The following is a 21,253-nucleotide window of genomic DNA, read 5'->3' on the forward strand; positions in this document are numbered from 1 at the left end:
TGCTTGAAGTTTCACAGAGCTTTAGAAAGTCATCAACTTAAGTCTTAAATTCTGTGATTTTACAGAATTATGCCTTTTTGTGTTCATAGCACAGACTCAGATAACTTGGTGATGGTAATGGTGGAGAGCCACCAATTTAGGATGAAATAGTCATTCCTTGTAGTAGTCATTCCTGGTAGCAAAAACTGGTTTGTAGGCTCCTAACAGAATCCTAACTCCCAGGAGTGTTCATGTTTAAAAAACAGGGAGATATGTGTATCATTTGTCTCTGCAAGATAGATTTCAGCTGAGCATGTATATGCCTTATAACACAGACAATGTCTTCTTGTTTATGTCGATAGTGTCTCTAAGAGATGAGAAATTGAAGTTTGGGTGATAAAGTCTGATAACATGCCAAGTCAACGAGGAAAGCCTGCCCTGAAGTTCTTATTTCAGTCCATTCTACCAACAAATCTAAGCTCTGGGAAACAGATGTATATTCAAAGTAGGCAATTCCATTTTCCTATGTCCTTTCTCACAAGTGAATAAGAGATACAGAGCATTATGATTGTCTTGGTGAAGTTCAGCAGTTGTTAAAAGGTCTGGGGTACCAAATCTGTGTAGGCTGGTGAACCAACTAAAGCTGAAGTGATTATTTCTATTCCTTGAACTAATAGGAAAAATTTAAAGGATTCAGTTTAATTGAGAGCAGATGCTTCTTCACACCTTGGAAAAACCCATTACAGTAAGACAGGAGTGAATGCAGTTTCAGGGGAAGGGCTGGTCGGTCCCTTCAATGTTCATGATATGCTGCATGCTTACCAGAACATGTAGTCTGCATGCAGTCCAGATAAGGATATAAGACTATATTGTTTTAAGTTCCATCATATACTGAATGTGTAACTTTAGGGATGTAATTTAACCTCTTCATCCTTCTATTCTCCAGGCATTGAATATTTTCTTTGCTTGTTGAGATTCTAAACTCTGGAGAGTGGCAATAGTTTCTATTTAGCATCAAATACACCATCAGTTTCTGGGTGCCAGAGTAATAAAATGGTTATCAAATCTGTTCTTCTGAACAGCTTGTAGATGGATGATATTGTTTCATTTTATGCTCTAACCTAAGTAATCACTTTCTCTCTGCAGGAGCTTTATTCTTCAATTTGCTATAGAGAGCCTGAGAATATGAGTCAACTAATTTAATCTGAAGTTTCGCTTTGTTCATACCTCCTGTAGTTTTTGTGAATTCTGAAAAGTCAGTTGTACACTGTATTCTACTCAGTGCTGCAAATACTTGCCTCTCCAACTATGTTCATTTTTTTCTCACATGCTCATATCACTTATCAGTGACCACCCATCTCTGAATTTTCAAGGTGATTGAGTAAATTGAATCTTGCTATAATCTTTCCAACACTGGACCACCCACTTACCCTGGGTCCTTTAAAATTAACAGGCAAAACATCTAAGTTCTTTATTCACCCTCAACTTTGCTGGTATTATTTTTCAAGCATAATCTTGTTTAATACCTGATAATTATTGGTAATAGTCTTTTCAGTTTCTGCAACTGTCTAAACCACACATCTCTAGCAAAAGCATAAAGAATATTAGGTATCCAGGCAGTAGGCTACAGTATCCCGCCAGTTTGTCTCAGCTAAGAAAAATATCTCCACAATATAACTGACTAACTGACATAATTTTGGTTCTTGTTACTGATGAAATTCATGTGGGGTGTTTTTTTTATTTTTAATGAACTCAGTCCTTTAAGTGTCTAACAAGGCATCAAGGCAGACAGCTTCATAAAGGAAAAGGACACTTCTCTGCTTTATGCCTTTTCTTTTAAAGAGGATCCAAGGAGGGCAGAAGAAGCTATACAGCAGTCTCCACTGGAAACATGACACAGTCTTTAGTTTACTGTCCTGTTTGTTACATGCCACTACTCAGAATGTGGGATGTTGTAAAGATCTTGGAACCAAGTTGCAAACCCTACAGCTATTGTACCATTTTAAATCTCTGCCCCCATAGTTGGACCCCAGATCATAATAGAACAAAAGAATTTTCCACATATTCATTATGTGTCTGCAACACAACTATGTTTTTGTTAATGAATTTAGAAGTGGAATTGTCCACTGTTTTGTGCATTTAGTGTGGGGATTCAGGGGGCTGGCATGGATGTTAGTCTCAGTTCTGTGGCTGGTGTATAGTGTAACTTTAGCTACGTTATTTAGCCTCCAGATGCTGGACCTTAGCAGAGGATAGCATAACAAGAAAGCCTGGAGAAAGTCAGCATCTCTAAGATTTTAGGTTTATCTGTCAAACATAATTCTATGATTCTGGAAAATAATTAAAAAACTTACCTTAACAACAAAGCAGTGATGACTTACCTATCATGAGACAAATTCGTGTCAGCCCAGGAAAACACAATTTGCATGAAGACAGGTCTGTGTTTGTCCATGTTGACAGATAGATCCATTTTAGATACATCGTGTATAGACGTGAAGCATATTTAACAAAGCTAATTGGAACTGGGCTTTTTAGTGTTAGTGAAGCCAAAACTAAAGTGATTTAACATGGGATGTTAAACACAATTCCATATCAAGTGTTTTCTAATTAACTTGGGTGATTACTATATATGGATGATGGATAAAAGTTTATTAAAACTGGATTTTCTGTGGACAATTTTAAAGATAGAGAGACCACATCATGGCAAATCAAGTGGGCACCAAAAAGACTGAGCAATATTGTGTTTTTTTATTCAGTGTTGTAAGACACATAAAAGAAAAAGATTTTCTGTGACCAAACCCACAGAAGGTCTCTAGGTGATTCTGTTTTGTTTGCTCCAAGAAGAGTGGAGGTGGCATACGGTATTGTGTTGTGTAGCTCCTTGCTGTTGGATCAGGATTGGATGTTACAGACAAAGGAATTCTGAGTTGGGATTTCAATAACAGTGTTTAGCTGTGTGACTCTTAACTTAGCTCTGACTTAGGCATCCTGTTTCCATTTTGCTTGGACATCTCTTGTACATGTTGCTTCCTCCATTTCAAAAGACTTTATGGACTGTGAAAGAGGGTGCATTGCCAGGCTTCCTTTAGAGAGGTAAACATGTTTGCCAGCAATTCAGTTTGTAGATGAGACTTGGTGGATTAGGCTCCAGATAATTTTCCACCATTTCTGGTGCAATTCCAGCTAAGATTTACTGGTAGTGTCAGTTGTATCCATAGTTTAGATTTGATGCTTCCTAGATAACTTTTAATTGCTCAGAACTGGAATGCCGACATTTTTTGGCATTTACACAAAGTAATCACAGGAACTTGATAGGAAATTGTTCCTGTATCAAAGCATTTCCTGATTCATCAGTCCAAAATTTAATCTGTCCAAGTAAGACTATTCCATGAATAGTCTTACACTGAATCGAAGAGTAACATGAGAAATAAATAAATTTATGATGTCTTGATTTTCATTGCTACTTAAGAGTAGATTCAGAGGAAGAGTGATATCCCTTTACAGACCAGATATTAATTAAAAGATTTCTGATGTTGGTATGTGACATAAACTCTAATGTTTAAGGGCAAATATTACCAAAAACTTACGAATGTATTGTTATCTGAGGATCTCAAAGCTTCTCACAAGTATTAACTAGGATTAAATTATCCTACTCCAGCTTGTGACATCAGGTATGAATGAGATGGTTGGCAGAAATAAGTAAGGTAAGGTAACTAAAGTAAATAAATAATGAAAGCAGATAAAGTATTATGAAATTGAATAAATGAAAGCACAAATAATAAAAATTATCTCTGAGCTGTGACAAAATGTATCTTATGAAAGATATACTAGAAAGTTGCCTTCTTTTAATATATTGGTTTATGTCTAGCTATGCAGAGCCGTTACAGGATATAAGTTAATTATCACAGAAATAACTTTACACAGAAAACCACTACAACTGGCCCTACTCCCCTTAACTCCTGGCACGGCACAGAAGGTCCATCACATGGGAGTTCCTACTGGCACCAAACGTGTGAAGGCCACCCACAGAGTGAAAGGCCAAAGCCTGACTCTCCCTGCTGAATTCTTGCATGTTGGTTTCATAACTATGACTGAAACTCACAGGTTGGTACTGTCAGCTCTTTCAGGGACTACCCCTGTTTAAGTGGCTTCAGAGTTTGACAAAGTGTTTTAACTGAATAGCAAGCAGATTAGTATTCTGAAAAAGAACTTGCTTCAGATTCATCTCTCTACTCATTTGTGAAGATGCGCTCCTTTTTAAAATAATAATAGATGTTCTTTTTAATTTCCTTAAAATGAAGTTTCCATTTTTCAGAATACAATTAGTTTAAACTTTAGAGTATCCCTTAATTTTATTTTTAAATGGGGAAAGCAATTATCATCTCTCAAATCTAACTACAAAATTTTGGTTTGGATTAAAAATGACACTGTTGGGGTCAAAGTGGTGCTTTTTTCCAACTTCACAGCATAAAATGTTGGTTTGTGATTGTTGGTTTGAATCTAACTTGTTGATATTTTTGAAGTATCATACCACCTAAATATTAGTGTGTCTCCTATATTCTCCTGTGCACACTAGCGCATACTTTTTCTTTTCTATTTCAAATGAAAAATTTCTCTGATGTTCATCAGGTTTCACAATAGTCTTAAATGAGAAAAATGTGTTTTCCAGGAACATAGAGAAGGTATGAAGCATGGAAGATGAGAGCTGCTTTGAAATGTCAAGATTTGAAGTTCGGTGATTAAGAAATTGATTTTGAATCATTAATCTTTTGGGAATTTTCCTTTTTTTTTTTAGCATGGATTCTGGAAGTGCTCACTCTAGTGCCATGCTAGAGAAAAATTATAAACTTATGAAAAATTATTTTCCTCCAATAGAAACTTTCTTAGAATGTGATGTCCATTGCTGCCAATGCAAACATTCACCGGTGTTCATGCCAGCGATAAATTTTTTTCCAGAAAAAAGAAGACACTGAAACACATATAAGGAAGGTGGTGTGTGTTGAAAACATGAAGGGCACGTAAGCAAGCTCCAGGAACATTTGAAACTGGAAAAACTGAGAAAAATTTGTTCTCAGGGAGTGATATATGGTCAATTCTATATACATTGCAACAATTTTTAGAGAAGTCATCTTAAATCACATATGACAAAAATTATTAAATTCATTGCAGGAAACAGACTTAGCCCTTTTGAGTTCACAGTATCAACAGGCTAAACAAGCAAACTAGAAGGCTGAGAGGCATTAAAAACAAAGGAATTAACCCACATAAAGGAGACAGTTGCAGAGCTGAAAATCGTAATACACGGCACTGTGTGGATCTCACTGAATTCAATGCAGTTTTGCCATCAGATGATAAAGTGGTAAGAATTATCTGGGTCCTCTGCCACCCTGTTGAGTGCCATACTCATATTCACATGCTTTTCTGAGAAATTCCTAACAATGGTTCCTTCCTGTGATTGACAACAGATAAATCTACCTTCAGAGAGAGTGGAGTCTTAGGGTACCAACAATATGTTACAAACCCTCTCATTGTGGACTGCTCTCTTAGCCAGCTTGTCTCTCACTGGCATACATTGTTATAATTACTGAGAAAATGGTGGTATGGACTGTGAAAAGAAACACTTTCCCACAAATATTTTAATGAAAAGTTAATTTATTTTTCACCAAAGCCTACAGCTGCAAATATTTTGATTTTAAAAGATGGCATTTTATGACAGATGTCATTAATCTACTGAATTCTGAATAAAGAAGTATTAGTTTCCGAATGTTTTAATATCATCAATATTGACTTCCTACGTGGTGGATGCTGATAGGCTTTTCTAAGGGTGAGGCAGCTGGCTGCCCTGTTGTCCCTGTTTGTGTTTTTCTGAGTGCATCTCTCAGCTATTAGTTCATAGTTTATCCCGTTCCAAGTTGAATTTTTCAGGGATTTTTCCTTCTTGCACATGAACTACTTCACACTGAATACTAGCCAGCACATTGTGTAGAGTTCAATTTATGTAGTTCAATACCTGTCATTCTTCCCTCAGGAACTGTATTAGTGAAGAAACTGGCAAAGCAGTGTCTGTAAAACAGCTTGTTTAGTAATAGGAACAATTCATTAGAAGGAAAGGATTTTAAAACTCTAAGCATTTGGCACTCAAATTGCTGTACTTGCCTTTGTGCTGACACTTGTGCTTATGTGGCTGCAAAGGGAACTTAATAATGGATCTGGATTAAAATTTCCCCTTGCAGAAGGAGCAGGTTGGTTGTTCAGTTGGATTAGTTCCCTGACCCACATTATTGTACGACCACAGAAGCATCTATCTCAGTGGCAGCCCACACTTGGAGAAACTTAATTTGGTAATTTCACCTCAGTTTAAAGTGGTTAGTGAACATTATGAGTAGCATTTTTCAGGTTACCATTTCTGTAGATTTGTATTTCTGGAAGATGTTGTTTCTTGTTCTGTGTGAGGTCCATGTGTCCATTCACGTGTGCCAGTAAAGGGTTTCATGTCTTTGCTCAGCCTTCTGCTCTGGAGAGCAATTAATCCTAGGTACTTGTAATGGATTTTATGCACAGGGCAAGCCATCATGTTTGAAATAGTTTTTGAAGTGTAAATTACTGGGGTGAATTCAGGACCTGGATAAGTAAACTGTGACCTGCTGATGGTTATATAATTGCATCCTGCTGAACTTAAGCATCACTGCCAATACAGTAGGCAAGGGGAGAAAACAGGTTTTGATCAGAGGTATTTTGAATACCTTTCTCCAGAGACCTATCAAAAACCCCTTCCCTTAGGCTGAAATTTCTATGTTTAAGTCATTAATAAGACTGAACTCTAGCAAGAGTGTAGCTTCAGTCAAAATAACAATCTCACAATGTCTGGATATTGGTATTTCAGCTTTCACTTAAACACTTAAACAGCAGGACATGGAGTTTCTATTCAGAGTTGAACAGGGGTCTATTCCCACTTAGAGAAAACTTCACCTCTAGGCACTTCTTGACTAAAGAGTGCTTTGACTTGTGAACAAATGGTATTACATAAAAGATCACTCATTTTCATTGAATTGTAAATAGTTTGCATTGCAGTGAAAAACTGCAAAGGCCCATGTTGCTGAGATGGTATCACCATTTTTTTGCACTAGTGTTAGACAAAAATATTAGCTGTAAGAATGGCTTTATCAGCCCAAATTCACCTGAACAAAGCTTGATTAGGCTGCATTAGTTAGTCCTACTATACAGATATTAATGCAATACACCTATTGCTTTGGTGTGGGCATGCATTACAAACAATTCTTCCCAGGCAATTGTCATAGAGAAAAATCCTGCTATTATCAAGTTGAGTTCTTTTTTGCCCACGTGCTTTATTTATACCCGCAATATGTTGCTGTGCTGTTATTTGGTGTGTTAAAGTCAAGGTCATGTTTTGGGCAAAAGAGAATACATAGTGTATTGTTAGGCAGTTAATGTCTTAACAGTCCGTAGACCAGCTACATTAACACAAACTCTGCATGAAAATTGATACAGAAAAATAATAGAAATGAAAATGTTGTATTGTTGAGTTTTTCCATAGAAGAAATTGTCCTTCAAACACATAGTATTCTCAACTGGCAAGCATTAACTTTCCCTGATAAATGTTTCCCATTCCTGTCTATACATACACTTATCTTCTATACCTAAGATTCCTCCCTGTTCATACCCTATATTTTCAAGAGAGGAAAATACCAAGCATGGGCTTGGTGAAGGTGGACACAAAATGCAAGATTTAAATTTAATCAATTTTTTTTTTTAAATTTCATTTTCTGGGATAAATATAGAGTTTAAGGCTTTCCATTACATCAGAAATTTTGGAACCTGAAGGACTATTTAATTTGACTTGCATTCAAATAAAGACCAATGAATTTAGTTTGGTTGATTTGTACTGAATAAGGATTCAACCTCTGGATATGATGAAGGTCCAGAATTTAGCAAAAAGTCACAAAATTTAGATTTGGTAAAAGGATCAGAATTTCCCAGAGTTTGCATGTGTTGAGGCTATAAGAAGATCTGATCTTGCTTCTACTGGAGCATAAAGTCAATTTCTCTACATGCTTTCCATTATAATTTCCATTTATTTCCTTAATAGAAAATAAAAGCATGATCCCCTTCTGTCCTTAATTCCAGCTTGTGTCTAAAAATTGTGGAATCAAAAGATGCAAGCATTTGTGAAAAATAAAACCCACTGGAAAAACATGTCTTTTCTATTGTCCATCACATTTTGTTTAAAAATCTGAATTTTTGGATGAAAAAAGCCATGCAATGACAGGCCACCAGTATTTATTTAGAAGTGACATCAAAAAGACAAGGAAAATCAAATGTCACTGTGTATTTGTAGCAGATAGCTTGAAGCTGAAGTGAAATTTATTATTTTTCTCTTTCTCTGAAATGAATGCCTCTGAGGGAAAATAATAAAAAGACTTTTGTGAGAAAAGGAATCCAACTGCCACTAGTCAAAGTAACAAATCCTAAGAAATTAATTCTAGCTAGAGATTCAAATTTTCTCTTGTGTAATGGATTTTGCTGAGCTTTTTTTTCCCTTTTATATCTTTTATAAACACTTACATAAATTATTGTGCTGAATAGAGTTGTAGACACAAACTGGTTACAAACCATTTGATATATGGTCATGTCTAATGGTTAGAGATGCAGATTCTCAGAGTACTTATTTTGTTTAGTGTTAGTAGCATGTGAGCATGATGGTGTAGGAAAGAATTCCTTTATGGGACAAGTTTTGAGTGATCAATTAAAGATCTTACCTCGTGGAGCAGCTCACAATTAAAAGGCTGCAATAACAGGGATGGGGACTGAGGAATTAGGACTTGCAGCATATCTGGAAAATTTCCACCCATGCTGTGGCCCATATTGTAATTTAGCAGTTTTAAGATGCTTCCTGCTTTAAAGAGTTTTGAAAATGGATTTGAAAATGCTACATAAACTCTCCTGGTGCAAAGGAGCACATTCCTGGCTTGCCTGCATGTCACCTTCTGTGCTTTTGTTTCCTCCATCCTATATATCAAGGCCATTCTTTAAGGATAATGATGGATATGCTTGCCTAAGTTATAGGTGCTATTGAGAGGTTTACTTTATTGACATGTTTGCTATAATAGTCATGCTTCATAAAACATGCTAGGTGAATCTTAACTATGAAAAGTATTGATACAAGTCAGTCTGCAGCTAGAATAACAATTCAAAATTTATAATATATTTTATTGGGTGTGATACAGAAATTGGTTTTTAATTTTCTGAGTATCCTGATTTAATAGTCATAGTGAACCATAAAAGCACATAATGATTTAGTTGAACAGTATGAGACATTGCCACAAATACTTGAGGATGGGTCATGTTCTAATGTCCTTTGTCAGCTTAAAAAAACTTTCCTCTGAATGACTTGCAGTAGAGTTCTTATGCAAATGAGGAGCAATGTGATAAAATGCTCAGGTGCCAGAAAAAGGCTCCAGGGAGGGTTCTTACCTGTTCTGCTGAAAGCACACTAGATAACCTTGAGAAAATTTTTTTTGTCTTATTTGAGCAATAAAGTTCCAAGGTCTCTGATGGATTATTTATTTATTTATTTATTTATTTATTTATTTATTTCTGTAGCATCTAATGCAAATGTTGTTGCTAGCTTTTTTCTGTTTTATTCAATTACTTAACCCTTCCTATAGTCTGTATTTGGCTCCACACTTACTGGAGAAAACTTTGCTAGGTGAACATGATATATTTATATATATATATATATATGTATGTATGTATGTATGTATGTATATGTATATATGTGTGTGTGTATATATATGTATGTATATATATGTGTATATATATGTATATATGTATATGTATATGCAACTTGCCTAGGTGGGCAAATAACTGTTACATTTTCTCAATTCTTAGGAAAAAAAGTAGCCTGCAGTTGAGTTTCCCACTTAATATTTTAGACAGAAATATTTTCTTCACTCTGTGATTCTGTTATTTCTTTATGCTTATTTTTTTTACAGTGAGAAGCTAAAACACCAAAATAATTACCTAGCAAAGGGTAGTACCAGATGCTCTACTCACAAGCAGAAGGATTTTTATGATAGTAACAGACTTCTTTAATTAGCAGACTGTGGAAGCCAAAGCTGGGTGCACAGAACTAAGGGACACGTAAATATCAATACTTAATTTGGGTTTTGAAAGGTCTTTGGTCTTCTAATGTGAAGAGTGTAAGTGACTACTAATTGGCATTTTGAAATGTACAGTCTAGTTCTTTCAGAAATCACAGTCATGAAGTAACAGCCAGTGGTATAAATCTAGGGACTGTGCTGTGCAGAGGGTCAGATGAGTTAAACAAGTTATCCTGTGTTCTTCTAAGAACCTAGGGTACATTTTCTGTGGTATTGGTTCTGTACAGATGTACAGAATAGGTAGTCTCTTCTGAAAAATGTAGTGTTTAATCAAGATACTCAAAAGTAAAGAAGTAGGGAGTGATTCTTTCAATATTTATTTTACATCATTATCAAATGCACTACTTTTCTTTGAATGTTACAGTAACATGAATTATATGATGAGATAAATTAAACTTTGTGAGTTCGAGAGGAACTTAGGAAATTTTCCAACTTAATTATACTTGCATAAGAAATGTATTTTATCTGTATAAAATTACCAGAGCTATTACTGAGAGAATGGAACATGATTCCAAATAGTTCCCCACACAGCATACCCAAATTCACCAACTCTGAGGAAGGTACTTGTGGAAGGATGCCTCTGCATATTTCTGCCATTTTATTTGTTATGTAGATTGAGCAGTGTTGCAATATGAACTCTGTAGTTTCAGCTAATATGGCAAAGAATTGTGCTTAGTTTAAATCCTTTGTAAGCAGCAGGTTGTCTTGCATAATTCTAATTGTTAAACCCCCCAAATGCCCTAACACCAAATGCTCCTCTCTCTGTGACTGCCAGCAAATCAGGGGGGCTATGTAAGGTGCATCCACTTTTCTGCCAAAGAGCTGAATAAGGGCTGCCCTCCTGCTTTAGTTGTCTCTCTGGAGAGCATCTCAGAGGTTGTGTTGGTGCCTCCAGGGTGCACCACGGTAGCCTCCCAGGATATGAGAAATTAGTTGTGATGGGGAATCAAGGAGGGACTTGATCCAGAGAAGGAAGTGGGCAAATGCAAAAAAGTCCAAAATGAGGCAACTACACTAAAGCATCTGCACCACTCTACATGTCCAAAACATATAACTGGTACTGCAGCCTAGTTACTTCTATTTGGAATTTTTCTTCCCACAAAAGTGCAATTTTTATTTTTCTTTCACAAAGCAGATGCTTTAGGGATTATACTATATTGCGTAAAAAAGCTCAGGTTTCTAAAAAAAGTAAATATTTATTTCTACTAGGAAAATTTTCTTGCAAATAAAACCTCGAATAAACAAGAAAGTGTAGACACAGTAATAAATGTTTTTATGTTAGATAGAAAGTACAGGTGTACTACATCTACCTAATTCTGAAATAAGCACTATCTGACAAAACCAGTATAATATCTCCTTTTTCAGCTGTTATAATTAAGTAAAGAAAAGCTACGTCTCTTGATGTGAAACTGAGCTGAGAATGGAGAAAAGGTGAGGATTTATTATCCATGATGTAAACAGGTGACATTAGCTCCAAAACATGCATCCAACAGTCAAGACTCTGATGAGAAAATGAAACTTTCGTGAACAAATTTTTACTTAGAGAAAGAAAACCATCATAAATGATTAGCAGGTTTGCTGCTTTAACAAAACAGATTTTCAAGGGAAGCACAGGTGTTGCCAATAATTACTTATTACAGTCTAACTGATACAGAACAATTGCTCCAAAAGACTAAACACAGCACCCCAGTGAGGTGGCTGTTAGGAGCCCTCACGTTTCAGTCAGCAGACTGTCAGCTGGTACAGAGGCCTGGGGCCACACCTGCCAACAAGGCAATCGTGCTGTTCATGGAAAATATAGGCTGTATCTTAGTATGTGGAAAATAAGTTATGTATATGTGTCCAGCTTAAGACATGCACCTTCATAAACTAGATGGAAAACAGCATTACCCACAAGTATTCCATGCATTCAGCCATGCTGGTGTACAGTGAAAATAGAACTGATCTGATGTGGTAAGTACTGCTGCATCTGGCCAGCAAATATCTGTATCTAATAATTCTAATCATCCTGTGTGTAACGTCAATAAATCTGCATTACCATATAAATGAATTATCATTAAAATATGAGCATCCCATGATTTTACCATTGAAGAGGAGGGTTACCATGATGAACCCTTTTCATTCTTAATAATTCAACAGAATATCTCAAAGATAATAACTAATATCTTCTCTTTGGTTTTCAGCTGGTGTTTATCAAATGACTAGCAATCTTTGACTGCTTACTAAGAGCATTTGTTGTTCTAGGTGAGGAGAATATTGTGTTGGGAGCCTTTGTAACCCAATAGTGTGATACTCTATAAATGGGTAAATTGATAATGGCTTGTGGCTTTTACTAAAACAGTGCCTGTCAAAATGTGAGCAGAGATAAAACCTAATTTAGTAGCTTAGTACATATGGCTTAGTATAAGGAAGCATCTTGCACAGGAATTATAGCTACTTTAAAATCCATCTGAACCATCATGGTGATGCACTGGGTTTTGCAGATGCTGAAACTCAAGCCAACTTTTTACAAAAGCACATTTTTACAGCTGTGCAGACCATCAGTGCCCCTGAAGTTAGTGAAAGCTCAAAGTAATCATTTCCACCTATGAAAATGATATCATGAACACTTGAAAAATAATGTGGTAACAACATTTGAAGTGCACACCTCCAGTTACAACCACACAGTCAGTGAGCAGCTAGGAGCAGGAATAAGCCTCAATAGAAAGTCGTATAGATAAACTCACATCATGATATGGGGCGCACTTTAACCATGCTCTCTCGAAATCTGTTCTCCCCTTCTATCTTTTCTAATACTGGTCTCTCAGACTAATGTAAACAAAATGGCAAAGGCTCATTCCCTGGGCCCTGTATCAAAGGGCATGGAACGGATCATGCTCACACTGCTTTGCTTTCTTCCACTCAAAGGAAAGCATTCTGCTTTAAAGTATCAGCTGGAAACAGTCCCTAACGTGAAGAATTTTCATACCATGCCCAGGCATTGCTTCAGAGAGTGTCAGTTGACATGAGCCAAAATTATGCCAGGGAGTGTACTAATAAATCAAAAGTAGGAGTGGTTGTATGCCAGTGCATGCTTGAGCCTAGGCACTAACCATGAATAGTTTACTAGCACAGAGATAGTTTTTAATGTACATGTGTTACTCAGTTACATGTGTTCTAACAATATGGTATGAATGTCCAAGGCATCTGTCTGCATTTTTACTCCTCTCTAAAACTGTATGTACTCCAGCTGGCTATGAACATGAAGCAAAGGACTTCAGTAAGTTCATGAAGGTGATAGATTAAAAGAATAAATATTCTATTATTTTAATAAGCTTGTCAGAACCATAGAGGAAGGCACTAGGAGTGTCTACTGCTTTGCTAGTGTTCAGCTATTACTTTGGATTTGCAAGGAATGTGTACTAATGCAATGTTTCAAAAATATCGTATATTCCAATAGCTGGGGAAGCTCCCAATCCAACCAGAGACTGATTTCTGTGCTCAGTTCACAAGATAACCACAGGCAAGTCACTTCACTTCTCTGCTGATAGAGTTGATGATATTTGCAAACTTTAAATTTTACCAGTGAGAAGCCTGTAAAGTGCTAACCAGCCTTAGCTGCTGTGAATGTCTGCAGAGAGAACCAATTGTTCCTTGCTGCTGTAGTCACTGATTTGAGTTGCAAAAGGAGCTGGCTGCTGTGATACGAGCACTACTGAGAGAGTCACTGCGGCTGCAGGCATTTGTAAAACATTAAGGGGCACAATTTCAATAGATTGCAGAGGGCTTTTCACCACATAACTTCCTTTGGTTGCAGTGGGAACTGACTACTTTTGAAGGCTTAGTTGTGTTGGCATAGCACAATGATGAGGTTTTCATCTCACAGTCATTTGCATGGCAATGATCTGTTCCTTCCATCAAGTCTTTTAAATTATCCAAAAACTGAATAATAGAGTGCAATAAAAAATACACCCAGGGACATAATACATACTTTTCAGTAAGCAATAAAAAAAAAAGGCATGTGCATTATCTTTGCAGACAAAAATTGCTTCCCAGTAGTCTGACTCTCAAGGACAGGGACCTAATGAAATGTCATGTAATGGATGATGACTCTGTAAAACTTGCTGGTATGTCATATTTGAGAATAATGGCAATCACTCCTAACTACTAGAGTGCAGAGAATCTAGCATCAGTTGCATTTTCAGATCAAATTTTTTAGGCACAAACCTAGTCTGTTTCTGTTGCAAGGAAAGAGGAGTAAGTATCTCATCTGAGTAAGAATAACTGTGGAATAGCTGGCATTTCAGAATTTCAGTGAAAGTAAAAACCCTGGAACCACACCACCATACATGTATTCTTCAAAATGATGTTAGGAATGAGGGTTTGCTGCAGCACTAACTTGTAGTTAACTTGTGAAACTTGATGTAACTGTGAGCTCAGTTCCTTTGGACTTATCTGCAGTAGCTGCATACAGTATAATACTTTATTAAAAATAAAAATCAGCTTTTGGTGAAAATGTGGATTTTAAGTAACTAAAGTTAGGATACTGATAGCAGTATAACCTTACATAGAAAATCTCCCAGGTCTGCATCATCATTCTTGAAAGAACACTTTGGCTTTGTTTAAATTTTGCTCTGGGATTGGTGGGGTAAGGCTACTGATTCCATTTATACTCCTGGATGTGTGGTACAGTTAGTGCACAATTGTAATCAAATTACTTCCTTTCAGTTTTAATTTGAGCCTGTTTTTTGCTGATGATATTTCTTTTGTTTGCCATGTCTTTAGAAAGTAACATCATGGGAACAGAAACACTTGATTTTTGTACAGTGCTCTTCAATCAGAACTTTCTGATTGAAGATTCTGAAGCCATAGAAATAAAGATAGACTTATGTTTTTAATATAGACAAAGTTACAGTGCTACAGACTGCTAGGCTTAATGGAGAACCCTAAGACCAGTTTTATTAAAAAAATTCAATAATGATTCAGAGTGACATTGTCGTCCATTGTATATTTGAGGAAGGCACAAGCTGGTAATAATAGGCTGTTGAGAAAAAGTTATTATGGTCATACTTACTGCTAGCCATTTATTTTGGACTGTTCTGGGGGGCTCGGTGGATCTGCTTCACAGGTCTGGCTTCCTATCACAACATCTACTAGTTATTACCTGCATTATTAAAGCAAAAAAAGTCAACAATGACTCTTGAAAGTGAAAAAGCAGGGACCTAGAGCAAATTCAAAGAAAAACTATAAAGTTTACATTAATTAAGAAACATTCAGTCTTTTTCACATGTTCAAGTTCAAACACTATTTATGTTGTTTGGTTTGGTGTGTTTTTTTTGTTTGTTTCTGGGTTTGCTTTTGGTTTTGCTTTTGTTTTTGGATGAGTATATTACTTGTCTTACATAAGCAATCATAGAATGTTTATGTAGCTTGCTGACTGAACGTCCCATGACATCCACTGTGTGGGAGTAGCCCTTACAAAGTTCATTGCAGTGATTGTTTTTCTCCTTACTGTAATTGATTCCTTACAAATTTGTGACTTCTGCCTCAAACTGAAAGCCAGTTTCTTATTTTATTTGGAGTTATGTTTCACAATAACTTATGTTGTGGCTCAGGATAACTGCTGGCAGTTATTTTCCCACTGGTCAGTTGCATCTTTATTATTTCAATACTTTTATCAGAATTCCTTTTACTGTATGTTTTAATTTGTAACCAGTTATAATTTTATCAAATATTACCCTTATTAAAATTTATTTTATTTTTGCCATCATCTTTGCTATGCACAGACTTTTATTGAAAGCAATATTCCAAATTCTTCAGCATCCTCTTAAATTTGGAGACTAATTTTTCATAGTATGTTCTCCAATGCTATGGAGCTCCTCCACCACTCCTTCAGACTATGTAATGTATTTACCCTCAGATAAGTGGATTTTCAGCATGGTCTGATTTCATTGTGGTGTGATTTTTATCTAGAGGTGGTAGATAGAATCTACTGACTTTATTAGTGACCTTGATAATGAACTCAGTGGAATATATCCCTGATCTTTGGATGTTGTGTGAGTTTTGCTAGTCAGTGTTATGCTGATTTTCACCACCTGACCAGATGGAATGTTTTTTTTTTTTCTTTCACTGATGTGAAGCTGCTTTGTGATCATAATCAGGCTTGTAGCATATTTAAAAGCAGACCAAGGTCTTCAGGTGTGGGATCTCTGGAATATGTGATTCTGTGGGAGTACCTCATGAATTTGAACAATGTACAAAGAGAAACTCATGTTTCTGTGTAGTGTATTTGCCTTTAAGCAAACGTTGTATGGACTCAACAGCATTGTTTACCCCCAGATGATGTACAGCAAGGCAGTGAGAAAACTTTCTCCCAACAAGTGCACACACTGCCTGTTCAGCCAACCTTCACTTCTACCAGTGAAGGAAAGAAAGAATTCTGCCTGGAGGTCAGGCAGTAAGGAAGAAAATATCAGGTGCCATAAACTCCATGTTTTGCTTCTGCTTCTTAATTTTGCATCTTTCACCTGTGCCAACAGGTGCCAACAGGTGTCTTTCACCTGTGCTGACACTAGTCCTGGTCTCTGTGGGACTCAGTGGTAAGGAAACCTCTCCATTCCTAGTTATCACAAACCCCAAGTGCAACATAAGTAACTACAGACTAGGAGCCCCTGACCATTAGAGCTCTATTCCTACCTATCTAGACATTGGGAAATCCATCATGTCTATCATTGCCCTCATTTTTAATCCAAAGTAGACTATCAAATGGCTGAAGTCTGCTACCTAAAGTGTTAAAAAACAATTCCCCCTGGCAGCAATAGTATTCATTTTATCTTCTCAACCTTTCAAGTCTAGTGATTGCTTCTTCTGCCTTTGTTGTTCTTAACTCTAATTTATCCTCACCCCTAATCCTTTCAGAAAAGCTTTCAGTATGGCCCAAGAGCTTGAAGTCAAGAATGGTAGTTCAAGAATAAAAATAAGTAATTTGCTTCACAGCTGCCAGCATGACAACCTTTTTTCCTTAGCAATATCAGCAAAAGTTTTTTTGTTGCTGTGGTCTGAAATTTTAAGTCCAGTTCTAACTGGAACCTTAGACCAGTGGTGATGATCTCTTTGATGTATAGTGGCAAATTTATTTTTTTAAAGTATTTTATCTCATTGTAAACTTTCTTAAGATCTTAATCTTAATTAATGCTAAACTTAGCTTCTGTGCCTCTGAATAATCATTGCTTGTCTAAAAAGACCATAGGTGGTAAGGACCGGAGCTGAGAAGAGCAGGACATCAGAAGCAGGACTAGAAACTGTCTCCTGTCATTCCCTGCTTGATGGGCACAAACACAGAGCCCATCACTGCTCATCAGGACACATAACTGCAGCTCAGGCTGAAAAGGCTCACTATTTGTTTGGACAATAACTAGCTAGGGCAAGTCAAGAGTGTTTGAAGGAATAGATATCTTTTGTCCCTCACAGAGGCACATGCTGATCTGCAGAAAAAGGGAGTTTGATGCCATGTCCCTCATTCCTGGTCATGTACAGTGTTTTACAATTGGCTGTGAGCAAGCCTTTCCTTCCTTCCTCTGAAGTATTTACTGCCAAAGACCACCCTAGGTCATGGGTGGCTCCGTGTGGTGGAAAAATCTCTCCTCCAACCCGTGCTTCCGAAGAAAGGCTCAGCAGTCCCTGTTGTTCGGTCTCAAGGCACTTTATTGCAAGTTATCTAAAGGATTTTCTTCTTGGGCTGCTGTGGTTTGCTCAGCAGCTCAGGCAGAGGCACACACACACCCTGACATCCTCTCTGACCCTGACTGCTTCTTCTCTCCCCCCACCCAGGGCTGCTGCTATCTTTTATATGGTACATTACGTGTTACATGTTTACAGTTTTCCCCCAATACCTACTACCTATATTAAATGGTGCTTTTCTACTCTAAACAAATCTGTGCCAGCATCACCAAGAACATGGAGGTAATGAAGAAGAAAGAGGGAGGACAGGGCAGGCCCAGATCCCTCCATCTTAAAACCTCTGACCCCCATGTACAAAACTAAAACCCCCCTGTACGAGACTTAAAAGCCCCCTGTACAGCACTCAAAAATTCTTCCCTCTACTTTGTGACTACTTCTACTATAATAACTAAACTTTTGTGACTTCTTGTTCTTCCTGCAAGGTTGGTCAATCATTCCATGGTTCAAACCCAATATCACAGCTGTTTCCAGCTGCCTGCCAGGGTCTCAAATGCTTCTGACATGGGCCTGGAACATCCAAAAATGTCTGAGGGACATTCTGAGTTCTGACAATTTACCATGGGCCAAAGCTGAATGTGCGCTGTGGGCCACATGGGCTGGTGATCCCGTCCCTGGGGCCAGGTGCTGTTTCTGAAGGACAGGTGGCAGCAGTGGCAGTGGGCAGATGTCAGCCTGTGCGCGGGGTCCTGCTGCGCTGCTGCACTCGCCAGCCAGGGGCCTGGCGTGGCAGTCAGTGTTGGAAGAATGCTGAGGTTTTGAAGCGAGTGTTTGGAAGGGCTGTTCCAAGACAAAATTTTACTAGATATTGACATCTGGAAGTTTCCAATCCACCAGTTAAACAAGAACAAAACAAAGCAAAATCAAAAGCAAGCCACTTTAGCTTGGAGGGAAGAATTCAAAGAAGAAATTAAAGTAACCACAAGACAAAGGATTGCCAATATTCAAAAGAGAAAAAGAGACAGGGAAATGAGATACTGCACTAGCAAAAGAAAGTGTCCAAATGTTGTATATTTTCAGTTCTCATTTTCAGAGTAAAATGGTTGGATCTAATGGCTTACTTTACCAAAATGGAATTATTTGAATTCTAGTACTAAAATTAGTTATAGTTAGGAACTGTACTAGTGTGTAGAATACACACCAGTAGAAATTAGGAATATGGATTTGAACAGATAGTACATATTATTTGTGGAAAGGTGCTGCATCAGATGCTGCTCCTTTGAACTTCCAAAGTTGCTGAAGGGGCACATGTGCTGTAGTTTTCATCTTCATAATTTTAATATTTTTCAGAGTATGCTGCTCTGTCATTCTATCTGACCATTAAGTGCAAAGTTATGTTTAAATTGAAGTCAATGAGGGATGTTCTATGAATTCAGTGTATCATGGCTCTCAACAATGAAGCAGCTGAAGACTTTTCTGGAATAGTTAAGTTTACACTATGAAGAAGGGGACAGTTTCACACATCTGTCTGGTTTTGATGAATTCTGAGACAGAGTCCTCATTCCGGGGTATCTTTTCAGAGTATACATCCAGCTGTAAAAGATAAAATCTTTTTAAAATGAAACCATAGGAAAACAACATGCCATAATCTAAAACTTTATTATCATTTCTTATTAACTTTATTTATTATTTATTATTATTATGACTCTAGTGTACCATGAGGTCCCAGTCTCAGGACTAGGAGGACAGAATAACTCAATCAAAGTGACTCCCATACAAAAACAGAAAGATGATTGTCTGGGTACACAATATACTCACTGAATGGGGAAAGAGTTGCTGAATTCCAGTTAAGAGAGTCTTGACTTTTAACCAAAGGACTTCCTAATGTTGGTTCCTAATTCCCACAGTTTTTTGGTCTGCATGTTACTTTAGGCCTATGTTCTTTACAGTGGTCAGTTCCATAAATTGTGCTACTAGTAGCCACAATGGAAATGTCTATGTAACTGTGATAATTTTATGTTTCTTGGACCTAACCATAAAAATAGAATTGCCAATTAAAATGAAAGGACATGAAGAAACACAAATTTATTTCATACTTTCCTCATTTTTTTGGGAAAAAAAGCTTTGCAAGCTTGCCCCAAAACTAGAAGGCACTTTTCTGTTTCACACTCTATTACAGTGTTAGTAAGTGCTCTAGAAAAGCTGCTCTTTTTACATCACAGTAGCTCTTCAAAGGTGAAAACAGGATGCAGACAATATCCTTCTGGTTTTAGTACAAGGTACTCATAAAAGTAAGGGTTTTCTTTGAAGGAGATAATGTTCTTTATTCTTTTTCTTGGTGCTTTTAGAGCAGATAGCAGATGATTATTAATCAACACCACTTTTTATCATGGAATTTAGTAAGGGGAAGCCAAAACCACTCTAATCCCTACTCAGCACCCAGTGCAGCCAGAAGAAAAGGAGAAAACACAATTCTTTGTACTATAAGGTGGCGGAGGGACCATAATTCAACAATGAAAACCAAAAATTAGAGCTCAGACAAACCATAGATAGCTGGTTTGGATTTCTGCTCAGCTTTGCGTAACTTGGGTGTAGAACTAAATGTTCTTGTGGCTTAGTTGTCTATTCAAATACTTACGTGACTTATGAGTTGCCTGCATCTGATTTATGTGTTTTCAATAAAACATGCTATGATTTAGATCTTAGTTTTAGAGATGCTGTTGGGAAGCCGAAACAGAGGAATTAATTCTTTAAAGTAACTGGGATTTTGGCTGCCCTCCCAAGTAGTTCTGATTAGAAATGTTTGTTAAGGGGTTGATTTCCTAAGGATCAGTGCTAGGATCACACTGCCTCCTGAAAAGTGCATTTTAATTGCTTCAAAATAACTTTCCCACAAAACTGAAGGATAGGTACTTCTGAAAATGTAGGCCTAAGCCAAACTCACGTGGAGTTTGCAACAGCAGTAAACAAATGAGCTTTACAGGACCCTGAATCAAACTTGCACTCTTCTTCATGTTGTGACACAGGATAATAATTCCTGCCCATGTGAGGTCTCAAAACTAACAGTATGTCTTTGCACCCAAATCAGAAGGTCCTAAGGAGCAGAAAAATGTTATGTTTTAAGCCCATACATGCAGGATCAAGAACGTTGGCTTTAAGTTTGGATATAAATTTATTACAATGGGTGACTTCAAGTTCCAACACAAAAGAGCTGTCAAAACCATGGTGTTACTATCAAAAGTGGAAAAGGCTCTTCTGTTACCAACTCCTGATATAGTAGCATTAGTCTTGGAAAATAAGCCATGGAAAATCTAGATTCCTTAGCTGGCCACATGAAGTTTCATGGAGCTGAGCAATCTATAGTTTGAAAGTTACAGAGAGTTGCTGGGAAGTGCCATGTTATACATTTGCAAATATTCGAGTAAATGGTTTCTGCT

This window comes from Lonchura striata, chromosome 7, assembly GCF_046129695.1.
Source record: "Lonchura striata isolate bLonStr1 chromosome 7, bLonStr1.mat, whole genome shotgun sequence".
NCBI classification, from domain to species: Eukaryota; Metazoa; Chordata; class Aves; order Passeriformes; family Estrildidae; genus Lonchura; species Lonchura striata.